This window comes from Manis pentadactyla, chromosome 10 (assembly GCF_030020395.1).
Source record: "Manis pentadactyla isolate mManPen7 chromosome 10, mManPen7.hap1, whole genome shotgun sequence".
Classification (NCBI taxonomy): Eukaryota; Metazoa; Chordata; class Mammalia; order Pholidota; family Manidae; genus Manis; species Manis pentadactyla.
The window spans coordinates 91,240,655-91,267,426 of record NC_080028.1 but is presented as its reverse complement, the minus strand read 5'-3'; the positions used below and the strand labels follow the sequence as shown (position 1 = coordinate 91,267,426).

Genomic DNA, 26,772 nt, shown 5'->3' with positions numbered 1-26,772 from the left:
GACCAGCAAATGTACCTCCCAGCTGGATGGTCCCTTCCTGAAGACAGCTCAACACTACAGCAAAGGAAGCACACTTTCTAGGAGAAGAGCAGCCATCTCCCTCCTTCCCTTTGCCCCTTGCCTCCCCCAGCTCCCCACACATAGTTATGTACATGCGGACAACCGTATGGAATAGACAAAGTCTTTCCATCTTATTAATGTTCGAGCAGGCTTTTGCCAAATTCTTGATGTCTCAGAGTGACTGGGTTGGGATAATCACCCAGGTCTATAAGATTCTCAAACTCTGGGTATTCCTAATATACCATGTGATATACAAGTGTTTGTACAGCTCTCTCAACTTACAAAGTACTCAGGGTTATTGGGAAATGTTGTGTGAGGCAGCATGTCCCTCCTCAGTTCATATAATGCATTTCTCACAATCTTGCTAATCAATTTTGAATGAATTAGTGTATACCCCAGGGTATTTTGAACAATGATGTATCCATTTATTTCTGGGTTTTTTTCAGGTTCATTTTAGAAAATAACATAATATTTTCATAGTATGGTCATTTTTAATATGGCAAAAATTGTTTTATAAGATATATAGGTTTGGTGGTAATTTGAGTGGAAAACTTATATTCATATTTTTTAAACAACTTTGATTTGGTCTGTGGTTCATTAAAAATTAAAGTGATATTTGGAACTGGTTCTGCATGGGTTCAGTAAATTAATGTGGTTAGTTTTGGTTTATAGTTAAATTAAATTCCAGTTCCTGGTAAAAACAAAGTCTTATTTCAAGTAAAATAGCTTGCTATGTTTTTTATTTAATCTTTCAGTATAAAGTTGTTTCCTCCTTTGAGGCAATAAATCTTGGATAAGATGAATGTCTCTTCTACTTTCCTGTCATGTGCCCCCACCCTCCAACTCTGTCCACCAATTCATTTCATGTCTATTTCTATTTTGTCTCCTGTGGCTTATTATACTGACCATTCATGTTATTAAAATGGTGTTTCTGAATTTAAGTTGGCAGTGAACCTCAACTAGAATGCAAGCATGAAGGGCATTTCAGGGACCTGTCTGTATAACAAACCAACCTAAATACTTAGTGGCATAAAACAACCATTTTGTCATGCTTATGGATTCTGTAGGTCTCAAATTTAAGAAAAATAGAGGGACAGCTTGTCTCTGCTGCATGATGTCTGGAACCTCAGTTTAGAAATACTCCAAGGCTGGGGGCATGACTTTACAGCTGGGGGCTGGACCATCTGTAGGTATCTTCACTCAAATATCTTGTGACTAATGCTCACCAGGTCCTCAAATGAACGGTTCACTGGGACATCTACCTGTGGCCTCCCCATGTGCTCTGGGCTTCCTCACCGCATGGTGGCTGGGTTCCAAGAGCAAGTATTCCAAGAGAACAAGGCAGAAGCACATGATGTTTTTACTAAGTCTCTAGGAAATCACATGGCATCATCTCCACCATACCATTGGTTGAGGTGATCACAAAGGTCTGCCCAGATTCAAGGGCAGGGGACCTGAAACCTACCACTTGACTGGTCAGTTATCAAGGTCACATAGTAGGAAGATGTGGGATGGGAGATACTGTTACAACCATCTCTGGAAAATATAATCTGCTACAAGCAGTTCAGGAGACATACCCAAGAAGGGGGCACCTGCCTCTCTACTGTTTCTTTCAGCCTACTGCTGCTCAATCAATGGGGGCCAGACAGGACTGAAATACTAATTTTATTTCATGAAAGGTTTCAGATTAACCAAAGAGAATGACAATACAGAGAGCTTAATTCTTTTTTTTAAATTAAAATATCATTGATATACAATCTTATGAAGGTTTCACATGAGGAACATTGTGGTTTTGACACTCACCCATACTAAGATGCTATAGAGTTATTACTTGTCTTCTCCCTGGAGAGCTTAATTCTTTAGCTGTTCTCAGAAGCACAGATCTGGCCCCTGCAGAGCGAACCCCTCAGTCCCAAGTTCCAGTAATCCTGCCAGGTTGTAGAAGTCAGCCTCCCTCCATCTCCATGGTAGCAAAGCCCAGTATGTGTTTCCACCACCCAAGGTCCAGAACACAGTTCTAGAAGATTCAAAGTCTGGGGTCTCCCTCTCAAATCTGCCATCCCCACCCCAGGCTGAATGACAATGGAAACCTACACCCTTTCAAACGTATGATTTGCCCTTCAGTACCCCCAAAACACATTGGTTCAATATTATTTTATTTCCCAAAGCTTAGTGCACTTACTACCAATTCACCAGGTGTGGGGCCTCCAGTGAAGAGTCCAGGCTGGGTTTCAGCCCTTCTAGTCAGGGCCTTTTGTGTTAACCTCCAGCAGAAAGGTGAGAATATGCCTTCCTGCATCCTCTAAGTTTAGTTCCTGATTTCCTGTGAGCAAATGCATAAAAATACACACATACAAAGCTTCAAAATACATAATCACATATGATGCTCAAAATCACCCGTCAGAAAAGGTATTAATATCCCCATTTTGCATGTGAGGAAACCAAGCTTTAGCAGAGGGGCAAGTGTCCAAACTGGGATGAATAAGTAACCTTCAACTCTCAGCTGCTCTTTCCCTTGGACCGCACTGGCTGTGTGGATTCAGAAATTCTAATTTTGAGTCTCATGCACATGAGCCAATATTTCCTACCTGCTATTGATTCATTCATCATTTCCTTTATAGGAGGAGCCTTTGCCACAGGTTGTAGGTAGCTCCCCACCACCGTTCTCCCTCCTCCTTCCCTACCTCTCCCTTTGAGGCCATCAATTTATTTTCCATCATTATTGTTTTGGCTTGAATCTGCACCGGTTTTCTCTAAGTGATAGAACACCCAGTATCCCGAAGAGAAATGCCACTACGCCGCAAAGCAGGCCTTTGAGTCTCTTTTTAAAGAGAGTTCCTGCAGTGTGGCAGATTTTAATGACCCCCATCTCTCATGCCCGCCCTGGGTCACCTGAGCCACACTGCTCAGAACGATCTTACCACCTCATAACATAGGCCAAGGCAGACTCAGGCTCCCCGCGGGGCACCCGGCCTAATTCATTACAACTCTCAAAGCCATAAATCACAGGATTCTCCTCCTTTCCTCTCTTCCCTCCCACCAGAAAGAGAGCTCACATGAAATCTATTTACATGGGATGATTATTCAATTAATTTTTTCATTACACTTGCCAGAAAGCATTGCCAGGATTTCTAAAACTGCCCTGTGTGTTTGCATTAATGATGATGGTGGTTCATGCTACTTAATTTAGCAATTGTGGCCCATTTGGAGGTCATGCCCAGCCATATGCAGCCTGGAGACCACAGAGAGGCAGCTGCCTGTTCAGAAACATGTGAGTTCCTGACACATGTTTAGGATAATCACAGAGATATTAATATCTCTACATGCTATCTCCAAGACTGTTCCCACAGCAGAGGTCTTAGCACAGGCTTGGGGCCCTCATACTCAAGAACCTAGGTGATTACAAGGGGCTCTAATTCTTTTCCCTGTACTTTTGACCCATTCCAGTTGGAGTGATCTTTCTAAAGTGTAAATCTGATCTTATTGCTCCTACATATCACTGGTGCCCAGTGGCCTCTGGAATAAAGTGCAAGCTCCTAGCTTGCTTTGCATGCAACACCCTGTGTGATCTGGCCTGACCCATCTTGCCTCCTCAGTTCTTGCTACCTACTCCCCCACCCCAAGATGAGGCCCATGTTCTGGCCACATAAATACCTCCAGGACACTCACAATTCCTCAGGCAAACAAGCTCCCCCTTGGCAACCAGGCTGTTTCCTCTCTCTGAAATGACTTTTACTTTCTTACTCACCTGGAAAATTTGCACCCTCTATACAATACCCAGCTCAAATATCACCTCTCTTGGGAAGTTTCTGTGGCTCTCACAAGGTGCTAATAATCTTCCTCTGGTTCCATAACATGTTATACATGCTTTAATCACAGCCCTTACTCCATATTTTAATTTTCTGCTTTCCTGTAAGTTAGATCAGAGTCTTGGTCATTCTTTCTTGTATCCCTACTTTAGGGGAACTCAAATGGAAACTTTTTAAAAAATGCAGATTATTTGAAATTCACCTAAACCTATTGAGAAGCCCCAGAATTGGTATTTTTAACAATTCCTAAAGTTGTTTCTTTTGCCACCAGCCTGAAAGTCCATGGACCTTGAGTTAGGGACCTACTGCCCCAGCTTGTGGACTGCCTCAGAGCAGCTGTTTAATGACTATTCTGCCTATTGGGCAGACAGAATGACAGAGTAGGTTTCTGCTGACGAAGGTATCAAGACAGTGGCTGCTTTTCTCCTCCTTTGACCATTATAGGTCAACACTGACCAAAAGGTATCCTAGCTCTGTGCACCTGTTAGAAAAAAACAGATGAAATGTCATTTTGGATCTCACCTAAATGTGCTTTGCCTTCTAGGCTCCAAGCCCTGAGAATCCTGGCTGCCAGGTGTCTGCCCTTTCCCATGGGCTCTAGATGCAAGAAAGGAAAAAGGATGGCCAGGTGATGCATGTGCAGACCTGGTCCTCAGCTGGTGCAGCCACAGGAATTGCTGCTGAGCATCCAAGGAAGTCTCTGGAAATCCAGCCCTCTCTTCTTTTGTCTAGGTACTGGGAGACCTTTGGGGATTCACTAAACTGCTTTGGCCTCTTTTCTGGAGGGCTGGCATCATGGGGGCATTGGCTGTGGCTCCCAAATTGACTTCCCTTCCTGGTTTTATTTAGAGAGTACAGTCTTATTCTCAAGCTTTGATACTGTTGAGAATATAAGACTTTGGCTGATTAGGACTTCATCATCAGTTCATCAAAACCCCCACTGCATGCAAACCTTGCCCTGTGACGACCAGTGTATAGAGGGGGAATTTGTGTCTCATTGTGTCTGTGAGAATGGTTGCTAAGTTCACATCTGAAACTCTTAGTGTCTTTGTGCAAGGGACTGGCCTCCCTACCATTCAGGGCTGGGGCAACATCTGTGCACTGTTGACTTGAGGTATGTAGAATTAGCTGCCTACCTGAAGCTCCTTCTTGGCTGCCTGCCATGTAACTGAAAGGCCACCTCACATATCAGTCATGGGCTTCCTGACTTGTATACTTTACCTTCCTGAGAGAAACAACATGCAGGGCTTTTAGGGAGAGACTGTTAGCTAAGTCATCACTAGCCATTGTGTTACTGCCAAGACAACTCGAGGCAAACCTAGGAAAACTAAGAAAACCCAAAAAAGTGAAAAAATGAAGATGAGAACTAATAGTTATTGAACCTTTGCTACTTGCCTAAGGCTAAATACATTTCATTCCTTTTAATGTCCACAACCACCTTATAAAATGGGTGAGGAAACAGGATTTTGAGGGTTGAGTTACTTGTCCAATTTTGAATGGAAATCAAAGCCATGGCTATCTGACTCCAAAGCCTTCAATTATTTCCATTGTTTCCATACTTCAGTCATTATACAGTCCTTTCTCTAGCGGTGAAGTAAAAGTCTTTGAGTCCTCATGTACCTACTGTATATATTAATCTATAAAGAAAAAGGCAATACAGTAGCTCCCCCTTACCCACAGGAGATATGGTCCAAGACCCCCAGGGGATATCTGAAGCCATGGAGAGTACCTTGCCCTATATATAGTGTGTTTTTTCCTATACATACATACCTATGATAAAGTTTAATTTACAAATTTGGTAGTAAGTTAGTATTAATCTACTGTAATAAGAGTGATGTGAATGCAGTCTCTTCCTCAAAATATCTTATTGTATTGTATTCACCCTTCTTCTTGCAATAATATGAGATGATAAAATGCCTACATGATGAGATGAAGTGAACTGAATGATGCAGACATTGTGACTTAGCATTAGGCTACTCCTGACCTTCTGGCAGTACATCAGAAGGTGGGTCATCTGCTTCCAGACCACAGTTGACCTTGGGTAACTGAAACCACAAAAACTGAAACTGTAAATAAGAAGGGACTGCTGTACATGGAGGACACATTACCAGCCCTGGGGCAGCCGAAGACCCCAGGGTCCCCAGAAGTGTGGGCTATGGAAGGGTGCAGGGCCAAGAACCCCTTTTGAGCTACTAGCTGGAGAAGTGCACTCTTCCTGGACCTCTGCAGTGAGGAGATTTCTTCAGTTGGGAGGATAATGTGGAAAGAGTCAGCTATGAAAATTCACAATCAAATCTGTATTTATTAAGGGGTCATGGAGGGGGTGAAATGGAGGAAATTCAAAAGAAGAGCAAGACAAAGTTTGCCCTTGCGGAGATAGGAAGATAGTAGGCTTACATTCGTGGAATTACAATAAGCGGGAGTCTGGCTGTATTCTGATAACTAGAAATGTGCTCAAAATATGGGCTCGGTCCACAAGGGCAATTAGTTCTTGTGGGCAAAGAGGTATAGGGAGAGCTGACCCTCGAAGAATGAGCACACTGCATCCCTGTGGCCTCAGCCTGTGTGAGAGTTGCTGGCAGGGGATGGGCCTCTGGGGCAGGCAATTCCCTCCTGACCACATAAAGGTGGCAGGTGATTATTTTGTGTCTGCAGGCAGGAGATTTATTTAACTTCCTTTTGGTGGAGACCTATAAATGTTACCATAGTCCCTGCTGTCAAGTTTTGCAGCCCCTTTTAAAAACTCAAGCTCTTAATTCACTTCATTGCCTATTATGGACCATGAAGTCCTCAGTGGGCACTGCAGGGTGAGGAAGGAGGTGGTGCTTTCCTCAGCACCGGCCATGGCCCCCAAGGGGGTTTCTCCTGTGCTTCCTTCCTGCCCCATCTCTTTACCCATTTCCCCCTTCTCCTCTCCTCAAAGCCTGGGGGGCAAATGTGCCATACAAAACACATGAGACGCTTAGACTATGTAGGAGGGCTTGTTGCAGATCTTTCTGTTGTTTAGGCTTCCCAACAATTTCTTTCTATCAGCAGCCACTGAATTCCTTCCTTGGGATTAGTGTTCAGTTCTGTCATTGGGTCTTTTGACCAGCCTTTTGACTATCTTTTTTGAGACTGAGTCAAGAATTTAAGTTAGTCTTTAAATGTTAGTCAGTACAGTTTCTTTTCTAGTATCTAACCAAACATGAAGTTAACCTACAAGTCAGGCTTACTGATCTTCATCTGAAATTGGGTTGGGAAAATGTGAAATGTGTGTTGACATTATAAAGGCAGCCATAGGCCTTCTGCCTGGCCATTGAGGAAGGAAAACCTACAGACCTGGAGGTCTTTTTGTTTCCTTATTATTATCATTAATATTAATATATGAGCTTTTTGGAAAATCTGATATATTCCAGACAGCACTGAAAATAAAATTTAAAAAAAAACGCACACTTGCAAACCCACAATTCAGAGGTAATCATCATTAACATTTCAGTCCATTTCTTTACACACACAGTAATTTGCAATTTATGACTTTTTCCTGCTATTTTCATCAACTCATTTTCATAAGCAGCCTATCAATTAGTACTCTTCTGGGTGTGACAGAAAATACAACACCAAGTGTCTTAAGCAGAAATAGGTATTTATTGGCTCACAGAGCTGAACAGGGATAAGCATGGGTCAGACATGGGGGAATCCAGAGATCCAAACTATGTCCCCTAAGGCCTGACCTTCTCCACTTCTGCTCTGTTTCCCAACACTTTCTCTGTTTCTGCTTGGCTTTCTTCTCATTTTGGCAAAATGGTTAACAGCTCTGTGATTTGTCTTCCCAGCTTCGCAGCAACTTCTGAGAAAAGTCCCTTACATTTGATCTCATTCAGTCACCTGCTCATCTCTGAGCCAACAGGAATATGATCTCTGATTGGCCAAACTTTTGTCACATGCCCTCTCTTGGAGCCAATAAGAATAGTCTCCACCTCCAAAATTAATGGACTGAGAATGTTCTAGTGGAATTAGTGTCAGTGATACTGTCTACTTGTGTCCTTGCTGTTGTCACATGTGTTAAGGATTCCTGCTGTCCTCTGACTCTCATCTCCATTGATGCCAATGCTGAGACATGAATAGGAGAGAAACATATCATGTGAATTTCCACCTTTAGGTGAATCTGATACCTTGATTTTTTCACATGCTTCATTGGCTATTTGTAGTAAAAGACTTATAGAATAGTAACTGACTCTCTTATTCTGAGCCTGAAATTCCAAAAGCCAGGCTAAATACCTACCTAATTCCACTTGCTTTGTGGTACTTCGTGAGATCCATCCCTAGCTCCCCCTCTGACACAGCCATGGGCTCCACCCATAAGGAGCCTTGGCTCAGAATAGTTCCTCATCGGTCATTGTGTTATTCTTCCTTTAATGTTTCTCTTCCTGTAGCCTATTTGTGGGACCATAGGGAAGTTTATAGGAATAATAAGCTTGGACTTTTGGTGTTTGAGAAGCTGAGCTAACTACATTTTAAAATTTGTATGTTCTAGGCATGTGAATACTGGGACCACGTAGAACATAACAGGGCTCCCAGTACAACAATAAAAAGGAATGGAAAGGATGTTTGGGAACAAAAATAACATGTGTACAGTGAGTATTTCCTCATATCTCTACACATACTTTGAAAACATGATTTTTAATGGCTGTGCTAATACTCTACATTAGCCATATTAACCGGTCATTGTTGGATGTTTCTTAGTTTAGTGTTTGTTCTGCACTGTTCTGACATAATTATTTAAGTATCCTTGCATATAAATCTTTAACTCCTTCTTTATTTCCTCAGGGTGAATTCCTAGAAGTGGAATTATTGGGCCACAGTATCTTATTATGTTGATACAACCTGACTTCCAGAAAAACACTGAGTTATTGGACCACCCACTAGGTCTGACCTGGGTCTCACCTGACCTTGACCATGCAGAGAGTCTGAATCTTTTATTCATCCAGACAGAAAAATAGAATATTAGGACTGGGGAGAAATGATAGATGACAGACTAAAAGTGATTTCTGCCACTCAGTCTTAGAAGAGCTAAAGTTGAGTAACTAGATAAGAAAGCAGAGCAAAATCTTTTCCTTCTTTGAGTATGTATGTAGAATGGAGCTGGACCCCATCTTGGCATGAAGTTGCCCTGAGCAGTACAATATGGCTAGACCCCTGCTCTTGGTGGGCTAATAAAAGTCTTTGATCAGCCATTCAGTTTTTATTAAGGTCAATTAAATATGTTAAATAAAATCTATTTTTCTTGCTAATCATCCAAGCTACATAAAGGCAAAAGTTGATCTAGGTGACTCATTCAGTCATTCAACAAACATTTTGTGAGATGTTTATTTTGCAAGTTATTATTCTAGGAACTTGAGGCTACAGAATTTGAAATGAAGAAAATAAATCTGCTCTTTAAGAGCTAAGAAAAACCTTCAACACATAAAGAAATAAATCCAAAACATGTGCTTTACCCTTACTGAAATAGAAGGGTTCCTAGGTAAGAGCAAAACCTAGTGATGAGTTAACTGGTTGCATTAACTTATCCAGAGAAAAAAATGTATCAAACAGAAGTAGGATGTGATCATAGAGCATATAAAAGGGAAAATGAGAGATTTATCCTGGCATTATCCATCAAGGCATTCTTCTGGTTTCGTAGGAAGTCCGCAGGAACACATGATTTGTTTGATTTGTCTGTGGACATAGAGGCACCAGACTATCAAAGCCTTATGATATTAAACATTCAAATCTGCCACCAAGGCCCCTTGCTCTGATCTCTTATAATCCATGCAACCTTCTGATAATTTGACTTTATGTGTAGTTTTCCAAGACAGAAAATGTGCAGATCAACCTAATGTGAATGTCTGCTCCTCTTGTAAGTTGTATTACTCATTGTAAATTAGTGAATTGACATTTTGATTTATATACATGAGATTCTTGTGAGCTGGGTCAATTTGCACCTTGAGAAATCAGCCCTCTTAACATGCTGAGAGAATTAAGCTTTCAAGCCCCCAAGGTGGAGGGTTAGGTTCACCAAAGTAATACCATCCTGTACAGCTGTTTGATGACCAACCAGCCTGGTAGCATAGCACCTGGTATGGAGAAGTTGTCCAACAAATGCTTCTTGACATAAATGGATATGGATTGAATGGATTTAATTTAATTAAGGTTGAGAGAGAGAGAGATAAGGACAGGCTCATAGACCTGGGAAGTCACCAGTATATAGGTCAGTTGAAGCCAGGTGAATGATGAGATCATCCAGAAATAATACACTGTAGAGAATGGGGGAGGGAAGCCGATGGCAGTAACTTGGAGACCTCCCATAAGAAGGAGCTAGAAGAGAAAGACAAGTTACTGGGACATCGGAAAGGTAGTCAAAGAAGAAGACTGAGTAAGGCTGAGGACCATGTAATGAAACCCCAAGTTCTAGCCTATCCCCTCTCTCTACTCCCCATAGATTATCTACACCACTGGTTTTAAAGATTATTTATAAAAACTCCACTAATCCTAACTTCTATATCTAAGTGACTATTTGCCTTCTATATAATGAGATGTGTGATAGAGCTCCCTAATATAACATGCTCAAAACACAACTCTTGATTTGCCCCTTCAAAGCCTTTTCCTTCCTGAGTCTCCTCAGCTCAGTAAATGGTACTCCAGCTGTTCAAGCCAAAAACCAGACCATCACCCCTAATTCTTCCAACTTCTTCACATGCCTCCTCCACTACATCAAGTCCATCACTTCCTGCTGTGACTCTATCTCAAAAATAGTTCTCAAATCCATAAACTTCCCTCTGTCTTGACTGTTCTTAGCTGAGCCACCAATATTTCTTGTATTATAGATAATCCTGTTAATTATGTCACTGGTGCCACTATTCTTGTAAAAATATACATGGATTCATGTCACTCCCCTGCCTAAAAACATTTAGTGGTTTTCCTCTGCATCTAGAATAAAACACAAAATCCTCACCATGGCCTAAAAGTTACACACAAACTAGTCCTGAATAATCCAACTTGCTCCCGACTGTGACCCAGCCACACTAGCTTTCTTTCTCCTGTATAAACATACCAAGCTTATTTCTTCCTCAGAGACTAGGCACTTGCTACTCCTTCTGCCCCTATACTCTATCAATCTTTGTAGGACTGCCATTCAAAGGCCTCCTCCTAACCACCTCTAAGGACTCTACCGAATTACCCAAACCCAGCTATAGCTACACTGTAACACATCACCTTATTCTATTTTCTGCACAACACTCTTATTTGTTAACTTGATAATCGCCCTCTTTACTCCACATCTCCACAACACCCATTCCATGACAGCAGGAACATTATTTTCCAGAATCTATAAGACTGCCTGGCACATAGTAGGCATTCAGTAAATTTTAATTCAATAAAAGATGAATAAATAGAATATAAGAAACTAAAAGGAAACTTTATCATAGGAGGATGAGGCAATCAGCCTGCTCACTTTTTACCAAAATATGTTTTACTCCACCAAGAATCCCCAATTGAGAATCTAGTTCCATTTGCGATATTTTATTTTGCATTCAAAGACCCAAGTACTTGATCGCTGGCTCTTCTTAACAGCCTCAAGAGTCATGCCAAACCAAAAATCCACCCATCCTTTTCTGATACCACAAAGATGATTTTCATGCATTTAAACTCAATATTTATCCTGGAATACAGAAATGTGATACTGAGAGTAAAAAAGTAACAGGAAGATAGCAATTCACACAATCTAGTTTCACTTTTTATTTTTTACATTAAACAGATTACTTAAACCCTCTGAGCCTTAATATCCCCGAATGTAAACTAGGTATACCAATACCAGCCTATTCTTAGTTCCCAAGTATATTTTGACTGATAAAAAACATGAAAAATATACAACCATGGGTTAAGGTTAGAGATTTTATAGGTTATAGAGCTTGTGAAATTTTTTATAGCTTTGGAGAAAAGAGTGAATTATTATTTTTATGGTCATAATTCAGAGAGAGTTTATCACATTGTATAACTTTCAAAAGAATTGTTCTTTAACCAGAGAAATCACATGTTTACATTATGGACTGTAACACTAGTAATAGGATCTGTAGCTACATCAGTGATAAAGGAAGACGCTAGAATGAGAGGAATGGAAAATCAATTTATCTACTTTTCCAACCCAACACTTATGTGCTGACACCAAGTGCTGATAGTTATTGAGTCAAGTATCAGATGTTTATGTAATGCCTCAAACAGTACAGGCTGCCAAGATTTTCTTCTGCAAATTCCATTTGCCTGATTTAAGTTCCAAGAAGGATTTCTTTCTTCAGTTGCACTTCCATGGCATTACACTGAATATTTTCCACCTGTGTTTGGTAGAGTTACGATAAATGACTGAATCGTTATATAAGTTAGACTTGCTTTTTTGCAGCAAATACCAAAAAACTTGACTAATTGGCTTAAAGACATTTGGGCTTATTTGTCTCATCTGATATATGTCTAATCCGATGTCTAGGAGAAGGTAGTCAAAAACTAATATGGTAACTCATGCACCAAGAAGTGTTAAATGTTTAATGATCTTTCTGAAGTTCAAACTGATTTACCATGCTTGCCAGCTCCCATAGTGTATGTACTTCCACCATGGTTTGATTTTAAGATGCCAAAGTGACATAACTGGATGCAGAGATATGAAGAAATATACTTAGCAGCTCACCATTATAAAGTATTTCTACCACACACATAATAAATGTAAATAACCTAAACAGCATTAGATAATAGTAAAATGTAACAGAAGAATTAGGAAATTAATGAGTTTGGGGTATTGTCTTTGTTTTAACATAATCTACTTAATTGTAAGCATCTAGCAGGCAATGTTAAATAATCACTGTGCTGAACAACAGGCTTGCAAATTTCCTGAAAATTTAAGTCAACTCTTGCCAACTGTTATGAGCCATTTCCAACACACCACTGAATGCAAGATCTTAACATCATTTTGCCCTGCCATGTTCAATGCGTAGACCCTCATCCACATGCTTGTTGCCTCGTGGTTGCAAGATGGCTTCTGCCATTTTAAGGCTCACAAGTGCGTGTCAGGCAGGAGGAAGAAAAAGCTAAAGTGGCATGCCAGTTTTTGAAAAACACTTCCCTAAAGTCCCACCCAGTGGCTTCTGTTTACAACCCACTGACCAGAGTTGTGTCACATGTGCCTAGAGTAAAGATGGCTAGCCACAAAGGAATCATGGGTGAAGAAGACCAACTAAAACCATCCCAGTAAAAATATATTTACGGCACTCCAGTGTTCAAGACACCATGCTATGCTCAGCACAGTGACACAGAATGAAAACAGACTGGTTTAAGGCTCAGGGCTTGCCCTCAGAAATTTTTGGAAGACAAGACGAATATACATAGAAATATAGCTAACATTCCAGGTGCGTTCTCCTCTAGTCAAGTACTGGTTCAGAAGCTAAGCAGCTCTGGTCCTGGCAGAGGCAGGCATCACCGTGGTCTGGGCTGTCCATTTCCACAGAAGGGCTCAGCATCACAGAAAGAGAAGTCAGGTCAGACAAGTCACTGCCAAAAGGTTTATAAATTCTGCTTAATTTGAATCATTAATTAGTGTACATGAGCACGACCTTTGTACACTCCTCTCTTTCAGTTATTTTAGCTAATTGCACAGGAGGCTTAAATCTGTGTTGAAATAACATGGACTAAAATTAAACTGCTCTCTCTGCAGTGACCTACCTGCTTTTTCTAGGTAACAGATAATTATCACTTTTCTAAGCTTAGGCCAATACTCTTCAAAGCCCTCTGGAATAACATTGCTGATACCAAGTGGTTTTTCAAGTGTTCCATTTTCTTTTAATTCTATCATTCTACCCCGGAGAACCCCATTACAGTGGTTTAAGCATCATGTGACCAATTCCAAATCATGATTGTAATACTGATTTGAATATTATTGGCATTTCTCTGGAAATGTCTATCATCATTGGGGTTGAATTATATTAGGCCTGCATTTGTTTAACTGTTCTGAGTCTCCTCCTGCACCTGGGCAGAGTGAGGGACCCTGGCTCTTAGAATGCATGCACTTCACCCAAGTGAACAAGAATGAAGGTCGCTCTAAGTTGCTGAGCTGTCCCAGCCTTCAGGGCTGTGGAATCAGGCCATCAGTTTCACCTGATGTAAAGGTTATCCTCTTACTGCCTTTCAGCTTTGCCCTTTCATTCTGTACAGGTCACCATTGAATTCCTGCCTTAAAAAAATTTTTTAGTATAATGGCCTGTCTGGCACAGTGATGGGTCTGGAAAGTTCAGAGAATTCTTGCTACAAGGTCCTTCAGGACCTGTGATAGACAAACAGCAGCGTCCTCCCCTTCCCGGGGAACCTGCAAACCTGTCTCATCTGCCCCCCCCTCACCCTGCCTCTTTCCCCATATGATTCACTTTGCCTTATATAAACATAATATATTAATCAGCTATTGCTGCAATAATGCAGCTAAACTACCTTCCCTAAAACACTTTGCCTTACAGCTGCAAGCATTTCTTTTTCTAGCTCCCAGGTCTGCGGAGTTTCAGGATGTGGGTCAGCTTAGCTTGGCTGCAGAGTTCTGGCGGAGTTCCAGGGGTCTCTACCTCTCTTTGGAGCAGCAGCTACATATCAGTGCAGACTTCGCTGCAAAAGGACAAGCAGAAACAATCAAGGACCATGCCGGTTTGGCCTGGGTTCATATGTGCTCTTTGTATTAGCTAGACCTTGAGGAGGGAAATATGCTCTCCTGCCTCCAGTGGAAAATATTCCAAGTCTCATGGGACAAAGGGCGTGAATGAATAATTCTAATCTGGGGAAGGCTTGAATTGCAAACAACGATCCGTTCGCGGGATACACTTCCGTTTTGGAATTACCTGCTCTCCCACAAGCAGTTTGCAGATCACAGTTTTGCAAAGAGGCTTAGTTCTCTGGGGACTGACTTTGTTCATTTGTCAGGAAGCATACATTGAATGCCTGTGAAATATCCTACTAGTCACGGGGTGGGGGACTTAGACAGGGGTGCTGCTCTGAAGAAAAATTTAGTAATGGCAACAACTGGCACAAACATGCCTGGTTCGGTTGGTTGATGATGCAAAGCAATGTATGATTAAGAGCAAGAGTGGGATTAGGCAGGCAGGATGTTGATAGACATCGGCACGGGCATTTTCAAAAGAAGGAAGGAGGGAGGAAAAGGTTCCACATGGGAACGAGCTTTGCCTTAGACAGATGTCACCTCAATGTTTCTAAGGTGAGGAGGTATAAATGGTCATGTCCCACCAGTCAGTAGGCTGGCTGTATTTAGCCGATTCTCTCTCTCTAATGTTAAACTACCCTTCCATTATTTGCTTTGTTAATAATCATAATTACACAATAACACAAATGAAGGCATTCCTCAAGATGTCTTTGTAATATAAACATTCATAGCAACTAAACAATTGATTAATTTTATAGATTCACTTCTTTAAAAGCGGAAATACTTTCCTACAGAGACTTTTATTCACATGTGAAGAAATAACACCCAAGGAAACAGGACTGAAAGATACCACTCCAGGCAGGAGGGGACCTGGGCCATCCATCTCTGCTGTCCCCCGGCAGTGGCAGTGTCTGGGAAGATCACTTGATGTCTTCCATCCGCTCAGGCTGAAGAATGGAAGGACAGACATGTGAGCTCCGCAGGGGTTTGCATCCAGTTCCTAAGCTCTGCAGGCTGGATTCATGAACTCTGACCATTGGTTTGAACTGGATCCTGAGAATTGGAAGGTCACTGAGCCTTCCTTCATTTTATAGATGCTGCAAAAGCAGCCCAGGAGTTCACTTAAATAAATTTGAATAAAATTGGGATGAAAATCCAGGTCTCCTGATTTCCCAGGTGAGGACAAGAATCTGCCAGTCACCTCTCGGCTCTCAGGTCCCTCCGGTGCTGTGAGAGCCCTTGGTGTCGGCCAGCACCTCTCACCGCCCTGTGCAAAAATAACCCCCTCCAAACAGGCATAGGAACCAACTTCAGACCAAACGTTTCAAATCACAACTCCCACTTATCTGCTGGGTGTCCTTGGGCAGACTGCATGATCTCTCTGTGCTTCTATTTGTTTCTCTGTGGCTAATGATGCCTAACTTGGTAATGTTATTACAGGATCAGGTCACGTAATGCATCTCACAGTGGCTGACGTGTAGGAGCAGGGCAACAAATAGTCATTACAACAGTGACATTAAGTGACTCAGAGGCCTGTCTAGGGAGTATGTTCACACAGAGCACTGGGTGGAGAGCTCTGCAGGACCTTGCCTGAGACCTGGACGGGCTTCTGTAGTTTTTCTGCCCTGGGACAGCAGGACAGTCTGCTGAGAGAGAAAAGATGTGGAAGCTCCCAGCTCTGCCAGGTACCCTGTCTTGGGACTTGGGAAACACAAGAATTTCCCTGCTACACACCTTCACCCACCTTGTCCAGGGTATCGTCATTAATTTAATGACTCGGACTTGGACAAGTGTACTGTTTTGAGTAAGATAGAGAAGAGTGGTAATGGATCTTGAGATTCAGCGATTTCTTAGCGAATAAGGAGGTAGATTTCCCGAAAGGTAAATGCAAATGCACCTCATGGAGATGGGAGAATAAGATGCTTGGTAGAAAGGGACCCTGATGGTAGAGATCAGTGGAGGAAGAAAAATGTCCCACAAGGACCCCTGAGGAGAGTCTGCTGGGCTCTATGGGAAATATTGGACAGTTTAACTTTCTTCCTCCAATGACGTCAGTCCCCTGAGTTTCACTCACATCCATGAGAACAATCTAACCCAAGCTTGAGTGGTAATATGATGGAAAACAGAATGTCAGGAGGCTGATGAAAAGCAGGACCTGCCTGCATTGTCCTGGAAGTAGATGTTGGACTCTACACACACACACATACCTCCCAGGGGCAAACATGAATTATCAGAGCTAGCACTACCAAAATCCAGAAGGAAGACAAATGTATTTTCCTGTCTCATAATTTAAGAGGTTCTTTTCTTGCACAGTGGAGACCATCCTCCACATTATTGTGCAGGATACTTTTAAGTTCTACTCTTTACCCCCTCTTTTCAAAATGGTGCCATGTGGCCCACTGGAAGTAAGAAGAGCCCATTTCTCAGCCATAGACCACTCAGTGGCCACACAAAGACCAGAGGGCAGCCTGAAATTAGCACCTGTTAGGACACTACAACTCTCAGAGATGAGTCACTGTAACCTTGCTAAGCCTCAGTTTCCCCAACTGTAAAATGGAAATAAGAGCTCCTATCTCATATGGGATCACTGAGCTTACATGGCAGCCCCAGTTTTTTTAAAGCACCGATGCAGTACCTGGCACCTGGCAGGGTTAATGTTGGTTTCCCTCCTCCACATCTTAGTAATTCCCACCAAGGTCAACCCTCTTAGCTTACAAGTGAAAAAAGAGTGCTTTCAATGGCATTACATCAGAAGCTTAAAGCTAGGGTGCCCAGGGAAAGCTTTGTACAAGACTACCTAATGGAGCCTCTTCAGAAAGGGTACTCTGCCAGGAAATTGTTTCTAGGAATACAGCCCAGCATTATTGCCAGGAAGAAAAAAGTCACTGGTTGGAAGACCAAGGCAGCTGGATGCTGGTCAAAGTTCTCCCAAACTGGGTTGGTTTCTACCAAGGTGTGTGGCCCTGCGCAAACATCTTTTGCAAGAGTTGGGTTAAAATAGCCTAAAAGAGACGTTCAGGGAAAAGAAGCCCCAGTGTAGGGCTGAAGGTTGCAAGGAATCAGTCCACCACTCGGGCTTGGTGAGTTAGGGGCTAACAGGAGGACAACATGCACCCCCTCTTCAGCTCTTCTTAAGAAATTGTTGGCAGAGTGACCTTCATCTCTTCAACTTGAATGAGCCCTGACCAGAGGCCAGGAGGTCAGGAGCTCAGGCAATGACCTCACCCTAGGCCAGCCAGTGCAGCTATGGAGGGCAAGAGGCTCCAAAGCCAAGGGATCCAGGCTTCAGGGTCTCCCTTCTGGAATGACTACTCCTGTGGAACCCAGCATTCTGTCCTCTCCCTCTCTATAGGTCTCTGGAGATTGTCAAAACACAAGATGGTCCTTCTCGGCTGCCGAGCCTAGGAAAGGAAAGAGCAGAGGAGTTATGGACGTAGCTTTGAGGGGGTTTTTTTGTCATCTAAGGGTTCAATATTTAGAGCAATATTGATTCGATTTATCTAGTGTTGTAATGTTCCATTGGTTACTAGGCAACAGAGTTCTTTCTTCTGTTTTCTGGGTGGCTCATGGGATTTTAACTATCAAAGAGATTACTTTGTGTATATGAAACTAAATGGACCATAGGTATCATACATAAGTGGAGGAATACTGTTTTACTGGGCAGTGTTAAGACCAAGTTTCCTATCACATCTTGGTAATTGCAATTCAACCTCCAGAACAACAGGGCCATTCATATTCACATTCCCCTGCAAGATACCCACTGAGAACAATTTAACACAAAGTTGTGCTGATGCATAAAATCCTACCTTGAGTGCTTACTATTCCATCCTCATAAAGTTCAGACCTGCACTGGGGCAAGGAGCGATTTATTCCTCTCTGTTCCAGTTCCCCTCTGAACCTCACGTGAATAACCAAAAATAGCAACCTGGATTGTAAAGGGCAAATTCCGGTTTGCATTTATACCTTGGTATGGGAGCCTCTTTCCTCATTTCTTTTATCTCATCTTCTTCCCAACTCACCCCCAAATTGCCTTCCCTTCCTTGGAGGCTCTTTCATAAATCCTTTGTACCAATCTTCACTGTTTCTTTAAAATCCCAAATCAGAATCAGCAGGAAAGTAAGGCACCGTCAGCTTGGACTGGATGGTTCAGTGACTTGGCATTAATGGTGTTTATTTTGGAACCTACATAGCTTGACCTATTTTAGGATCTCTGCTTTAATCATGCCTCCCTCCCCCATTTTTCCAATTAGAAGTGAAGGCAAGAGGGATTGTGGGGACGTAAGGGAGCAGGAGAGGAAGACCCTGGAGCTCAGTGCTCTAGGAGTTACATCTGAAGCTGCTCAGATTGGCCGTAACAGTTCAATCACCGTTGCAAAGGTAGTTTGAAGCACTAGTGGAAAGGCTGAAATTCAGGACTGTGTCCACAAAATGGGAAGCGATTCCAGAGGCACTTCTCTGCCCAATATCCTGGGTGTGGCCACAGGAAACAGACATACCAAAGACCACATTTGGTATTGTTCACCATTTTCCTCCAAGGAAAGACCTGCTCAGGAGAGAAATGATCTTGTTGTTCTTCCAAGGAGAAAAGCTGTCTAGAAGAGGGGAAGGAGCAGGGGGAGGAGGGAGGAGCAAGTGTAGGCCAATAGCCAACTACGCACATTTACGGAGAGTAGGAATGTAAAACAGATGTTGTGCAGGGAAATAAACCATTGCCCTGGGAGCAGCAGCCTCTGGAGAATAGGGTTTCTCAGATCCAGGCAAATAACCAGTAAGTCATTGAAAAGCTGCATACTCACCAAAACTAGCTCTAAGGAATGGCCCTTCTGGGTTGCCTGGTCGCCTGTCTCCACATCTTTTACGTGGCTGTGCAGCAGCCAGCATTTGTTGCCCTTCTGTCTCTTTAACTAGGAATGAGGAATGAGAACACTCACTCAATACCAGAGTTTCTTCCCTGCAACGGAGGCAGGAGCAGCAAGATCTGGAGATCCCGAAGAGGATGGTGGCGCTGTAAGCCCTTTCCTGCTGGCCCCAGTGGAATGAAAAGTGAGAATGGTTAGGAAAGAAAAGAACACAGGCCACCATGTGGAGACCCTAACAAAACAGTTGCAGTGCTCATGGAGCAAATGGTGATATCGAGGTCAACGGTGTAGAGTATCCATGGCAGCTGCTGCTGTGGGCAGTTCAGGAAAACATCAGTGGCTAAGAAGATGCTCTGCTTGAACCACCTGGGACCAAGAAGGTAAAAGATGGAATTCACAAACTGTAGGATCCCAGCATGTGAGATAGAGGTCAGAGGTGTGACTTCTTCTCCAACTGGGTTGGGTCTAGGAAGCCAGTGCAATAGAGTTAACAAAGTTCAACTCTATCTAAGGGTCCTGAGGACATAAAGACCCAAGCGAGCCTTGAGAGAAATAAAATTGTGGAACAAGTGTCTATTGTGATAAGTAACTAAAATTGAACAGTAAGTCCAGCCAGCAAGTTGTTTCCTGGGAACACAGCCCACAAGTAAGTCTTGTAATAGATTATTTAAATCAACGACTTCTATAACCTGAGACATTTATTGACAAAATCAGAAGCAATCCTTTTCCTAAGTACTCTTCTTTGCATTTCTGAGTCTTCTTTTTTAGAATTTCACATTCTATGTAGGCAGGTAGGCACTACAATATTTTGAGTCCCAAAATATTTTTTAGGAAAGCGAGCTCAGACATTGTCTAAAGTTATTAGCCTGTCTGGTAGATGCCTTGTGGATGCTGGCTAAAAATTGGCCAGGTATTTTTCCTCCTTCCCTATATATTTCTTTTTCTCTACCCATTGTGTTTTCTTAGAACTGTGGTTCACATATTTACAATCACAGCAGAAAGGTGGGGAAGGAGGTGATTCATGTTCTTTCCCACTCCTGGAAATGTCTTTACCTCTGGAATCTAGATTAATAATGTTACATATTGAGGGCCCAGGGAGATTGTGGAAGAAGGAAGAGAAAGAGGAGAAAAAGGAGGAAGAGGAGAAAGAACAGAAGGAGCTCACTGCGAAAGTGTATTTCTAGTTTCTGGACCCAAAAGGTCATTAAAACTGAAATTGCTTGCTCCTATATAATTCTATCATGCTGAAAGAATGGATCTTTCCCTAAGTGGAATCAGGTTTAACCCAGGAATATTGTGCCTTAAAATTAATTAGAATAAATTAACTCTCTAATGAAACACAGCATCAAGCATGAAAAAACTAAAGAGTGCAAAGTAGTAATGTGCTGATTAAAAGGTGTGATCATAGGGATATCAGTTTATGGAAAGTAATGCAGGTAGCTTTGACAGACATCAACCTTTCTGATGGCTGGATCACAAGCAACCAGTTAGTAGCTTGGTTGCTTGACTGAATTCAGCTGGTTTGTTTTGAAAATAATTCACACTCTGTTTAACATCATCACTTTTGAACTTATTTGCTGGGTGTTATAGTCACTTGTCTGCCCAAGCTCAAATGGTGGGGTAATTGACAACTACAGGCTCAACCTGAGTTAAGGAAATCAGTTGAAGGAGAGAGTTAGCAGGACGTCCAGCAGCCAGGAGAGGCGCAAACAGTAGCCACTGGCGGACAGCTAACTCCAATTTAAGAGAGACACTGAACTGAAACAGTGGAACTGCCGGAAGGAAAACTAGGCAATTCTAGAAAATCCCATCCTAAAATATGTCACAGGAGCATAGTTTTTCCCAGGCACCCATGCTCAGGCTGCGCCCATAGCAAATAGGAAGAAGGAACCAAATAGTTCTGAAGAAGTCCAATCTCTCCTTGTGGGGATTTGGTGAGGTGGGATTATTATTCAATGATATGTCAGCACTCTCCTCCACATGGAACGTCATTTCTGTTTTCATAATCCAGAAGTTTTCAGGAAAAGCACTCTTGATGTACTGCTCAACTTGACCTTTTGTTAGCTCCAGGAGAAGGGCAGAGAAGTCTGCCAAGCGCTGGGTGCTATTCTAAGCAGCCAGAATGGAGTTGGAATGACATAAAGGCAAACATCCATTTCTAGCACTTCTCGACAGCAACACAGCCCCGGGGGGGAAAGGCAGGGAGACTGATTCCTTTGTTATTAGTCAGAGAAGTTTGTGATAAGAACCCCAGGAGCCCCTTATCCAAAAATATCACTTGTGACACGAGCACGTAAGCCCACTAATGCGCCCTGATGAGATGGATAGGTGGTGACAAGTTTTAAATCTCCCGTGGGGTTTCCCTTGACAGGCTGGTCTTATGATTTAGGGCACCATCAGTGACCCTGGTTTGATTCATCACTTGGTAATTCATCTTTCCCAACAAGCTGTGGTTCCTGTTTTATAACATCCTTTCCATCTCTCTCCTTTGAAGAGAGAGAGGAACAGGTGATGAAAGCCAGGCTTTGGAACAGAATTCTAGCTTTTTCCAGCCAGAACCCTCAATAAAAACCCTCAGGTCAATTTCAGGGAAAACTATGCATATCGACAAAACAATGCCTATTTACATCAAATATGTTGCTTTTATTATTTCACATATTGTTATGATAAGCACCATGAACAGTCATGGCAACATGAACAAGTAGATTTTTCTACCTGAACATTGTACTTATTTAAAAGTAAACACATTCGTTTTCTTCAAAATTATAATTTGACCCTTAAGCATATAGACTTACTAACATTTCAAATCTTGCATTTGTATCATAAAAGTAATTATTGCCATTTTGAATTTTGTTACATATTGTCTGTTTGGCTATTATAAGTCTCTACACTTCTTATTTTTGCAATATTTTCAAGCAATATTTATTGTGTTTTTATGACAGAAGCAATGCATGTACATTATGATGAGCTTAAAACTATAAAATTTCAGGCCAATATAAAGAAAAAAATATCTATTACTACAACCCAGAAATAATTATGGTTCATAACTTGATGAATTTTATGTAGTTATATATAACATACACAGTATACAAAATATATAAAGTAGGATGATCTAATATATGAGGAGCATAGTAACATTTTGCCTCTTTCTATGAATGGCCTTCATCCTAGTCAGCCCTAATCAGCCTATAATACCCATCTATCTAGAGGGAGTTTATTAGAAAAAGAATGCATAAATGATAAAGTCAATAATAGTGTAGTATCTTTCTGTGTTGACAGCAACTACACTAATTGGAATGGGCATTTAATAATGCAGATAGCTATCAAATCACTATGCTGTGTACTTGAAACCAATATAATATTGTATATCAACTATACTTCAATAAAAAAGTAAAAATAACAAAATAAAATTCAGTAGTATGAATTACTTGGTTAAAAAAAAAAAGCAGTAAGGAAAACTAACATAAAATTCAGCTTCTGTACTTAAAAAGTAGAATTGGTATTAGACCATTCCTTACAATCCCAGGCATTTCTTAAGAAAGGTTTGTTTAAATCTCTTAACTTTCCCTTCCCCAACACATCCCAAACCAACTGTTTTTATGATCTAGATTAAATATCTTTATTTAAGAGAGGTCCAGATAGAAAGAGTAAAGGGGAAATCCCACCCTCTGATGTATGTGTGTTTATTTCCCCATTTTCAGCCTGAAAGGGACAGTTATATAAATGGATAAAGGTAATATGGACAGCAAAGGAGACCGTATGAGTCTGTTCAGGCTGCTATAAAAATCCCATAGACTGTGTGGTTTGTAAACAGCTCACATTCATTTCTCACAGTTCTGGGGACTGCGAAGTCCAAGATCAAGGCTCAGGAAGATTCAATGTCTACTGAGGGCCCACTTTCTGGTTCACAGATGGCCTCTCTGTGCCCTCACATGGCGAGGGGGGTGAGGAGGTTCTCTGGGTCTCTTCTATAAGGTCTCCTTTATAATCCCATTCATGAGACCTCCACCTTCATGACCTCATCACCTCCCAAAGGCCTCACCTCTAAATACCATCACATTGGGGATTAGGCTTCAACATATACATTTTGGGGGAACCCAAACATTCAGTCTGTAGAAGAGACACTATGCTACATTTATCACTGAGGACTCTGAAAATTGCTTGCCTCTGAGGCTTCCTTGCACCATTTGGGTTTGGCAGCAGAGCATCACTCAGGTAAGGAGACACTGAGGTTTGGCTGTCCTGAGCTGTCCCAGGTTCCTGAATAGGATACAAAGAGAACCAAATGGGCTGCCCAGGCTAGCAGATATATGGAGGATGGAGCAGAAACTCAGAGACCATTTTTTATACAACGGGTATCAGAGCACTGACTTTTTTGAAATCATAATTATTGATTCAGTTCTAGATCAACTGGACCATGTCTTTAAAAAAAATGTTTTCTCCCAAAGGACAAAATGTTGGTAAATTTCCTAGATCCTTACGTTTCCTAGAATATTTTGCTTCTACCTTCAACCATGAATGGAATTTCAGTCCATGAATCTAAATATTTTCCTGTAAAGCCCTAGAGACATTATTCTATCATCTTTTAGCATTTAGCATTATGGAGTGGAAATCTGAAGCCAATCTGATTTTTTGTTCTCTTGTGTTAAAATTGATTTTTTTTTTCTGCCTGGATATTTGAGTAATTTTGCATGGCTTATTTCAATACTTAGAATTTTTTTTAACTTTCCAGAATATGAGTAGCTGTGGGTGGGTGCTGCCTATAATATAGCAAGCCATTTCAATCTTTAAATTCAGATGTTTTCTTCAGATTCATATAGATTACTTCAATATACTTTTAATTTTTACAATTTTTTTCCATTTGTTCCTCAGAAATCTCTACAATTCTTAGATTTTATCTTGATTTATGTCCTCTATATCTATCTAACTCTTCTGCTTTCATGTATTAGTTCTTTTTCCCTGAACTCTGAAAGAGCTTCTCAAGTTTACCTTCCACATCATTGAAGATTTTAATCTAGACAATGCATATGTCAGCTTCCTTTGATTTCTTCCTTTAATTCTTCTTTCTCTCTTTTTGCCTCAGCTTGTTAAATCTGAACCTCATCCCATTAGACTCTTCACCTCTTCCATTACCTCCTTATGGTCTTCCATTACCTTCCTTTGCCAAGGTCGTGTCTTCTTGCAAGTATTGTTGTCACCAAATAGTTTTCTAAAGTTTCTTTTTGTCCTTGCAGTAAATATTCCAGATATATTTCTCCATTGAATACACTGAGAGATACTCTCCTTTCCTTGTTCTACAACATGTTTTCCAACTAGCCTGTGCTAACTTTTTTTTGCAATATTCTTTTTATTTTTGTATTTTTGTATTTTTTGTATTTTGGTATCATTAATCTACAATTACATGAGCAACATTATGGTTACTAGATTCCCCCCATCATCAAGTCTCCGCCACATACCCCATTACAGTCACTGTCCATCAGCGTAGTAAGATGCTGTAGAATCACTACTTGTCTTTCTATGTTGTACAGCCCTCCCCATGCCTTCCTGCTACATTATGTCTGCTAATGGTAATGCCCCCTTTCTTTTCCACCCCCTTATCCCTCCCTTCCCACCCATCCTCCCCAGTCCCTTTCCCTTTGGTAACTGTTAGTCCATTCTTGGGTTCTGAGTCTGCTGCTGTTTTGTTCCTTCAGTTTTTCTTTGTTCTTATACTCCACAGATGAGTGAAATCATTTGGTACTTGTCTTTCTCCACCTGGCTTATTTCACTGAGCATAATACCCTCTAGCTCCATCCATGTTGTTGCAAATGGTAGGATTTCTTTTCTTCTTATGGATGAATAATATTCCACTGTGTATATATACCACATCTTTTTCCATTCATCTACTGATGGACACTTAGGTTGCTTCCATTTCTTGGCTATTGTAAATAGTGCTGCAATAAACATAGAGGTACATATGTCTTATCTTGAAAATAGAAGCAAATAATTGGGGTTTCTCAATAGGTGCATTTCTTTGGGTTCTACTCACAAGCTCCTAAGTGCCAGGAGATCCCCTTCTTTACTCTAATCCTAGAGAGGATACTGGTTAGTACAATTCTCATCTCATTTTTTGGATCTGATATGCATTTATCTGACCCTATGTTTTGTTTTACCTCATCCCCACAGTTTGGTCCTCTAATATTGAGAAGTAATAAAATATATGTTTATTGATTAGGATGTGTATGCAGGAAAAATTAGATCCAAAAGCTTATAATGGCTCAAATACATTAGCTTAGATATGCATTTCTAAATCACGTAAGAATTCAAGAGTTCCTGATAACACATAGCTCTCTTCCACGTGGTGACTCAGGGAGTCAGGTTCCTTGCATTTCCATCCAGAAGATAGAAGAAGAGAAAGAAAGCAAGGACGAGGCACAGTCTCCTCTAAAATGTCTTTGCCTGGAGCTAGTACAAATCACATCCATTCATATTTCATTAGAAATAACTAATTAATTACCACATATAGCTGCAAGGGAAGCTAAAAATGATTTATCTGTGTTTTCAAGAAAGAGATGTACACCAATTTTTGTGAGTAAATCAGCCACAGTGTTGGAAACTAGAATCACCAGAGCTATATAGACTTTTCCTGCTTTCCCTCCTTGTCACCCATTGCTTTCTTGGTTGCAGAAGATACAATTTTTAATATTCAACTACTATGACTTCTCTGTCTTCTTACTTCCTGACCATTTTGAGTAGAAAGCCCACCCATCTCACCTCAGCCTCTGGAATGCAAACTCTATAACCAGGCTAAGCAGCCTTAGCTACTGCTAGAAATTAATCAGAGAAAGTTAAAAGGGGAGGCAGAAAAGTCCAACATAAACTAATCCCTTACCTTTAATTACTTAGGAACATGCTTAGCTTTTCTCTGGCAATAGAGGTAAAACAAAGCAATCTCACTGAACTAATATACCTCTAGCTCAATAGTTCTCAAAGTGTGGTCCTTGGGCCAATAGCATCTGCATCATCTCATTAGAAATGCAAATCTTCAGGCTCTACTCCAGGCCTAATGAATCAGAAATTCTGGGAATGAGGCCAGCAATCTGTGTTTTAACAAGCCCTCCAGGGATTCTGTTACACTCTTAAGTGTGAGAACCATTGCCCTGACTAAAGCTTGGCCATGACCTTATGTCAGTTGTAGTTGTAAGCCGAACACCTTAGAGGAGTACCTGGAATTCCAATCTTTCAAAACAAAGTATGGAGCAATAATAGTAAAACTCAAAGCTCTAGTGTAACTTATTAGGAAAAGTTAAAACTAAAGCCTTCATTAAATAGGAAGCTTCCATCACTCATAAACTGTGGCTTGTTT

The 26,772-nt window shown here is 41.3% G+C and overlaps 1 long non-coding RNA gene across 1 annotated transcript; it reads right to left on the bottom strand.

Annotated features, from left to right (window-relative positions):
* Positions 1-15,379: 15,379 nt before the first annotated feature.
* Positions 15,380-18,685, bottom strand: LOC118923601 (uncharacterized). The gene is made up of 3 exons (XR_005029249.2): positions 18,375-18,685; positions 17,794-17,969; positions 15,380-15,515 (listed from the first exon to the last, which is right to left on the bottom strand). It is a non-coding gene; the product is annotated as an uncharacterized LOC118923601 (long non-coding RNA).
* Positions 18,686-26,772: the final 8,087 nt, after the last annotated feature.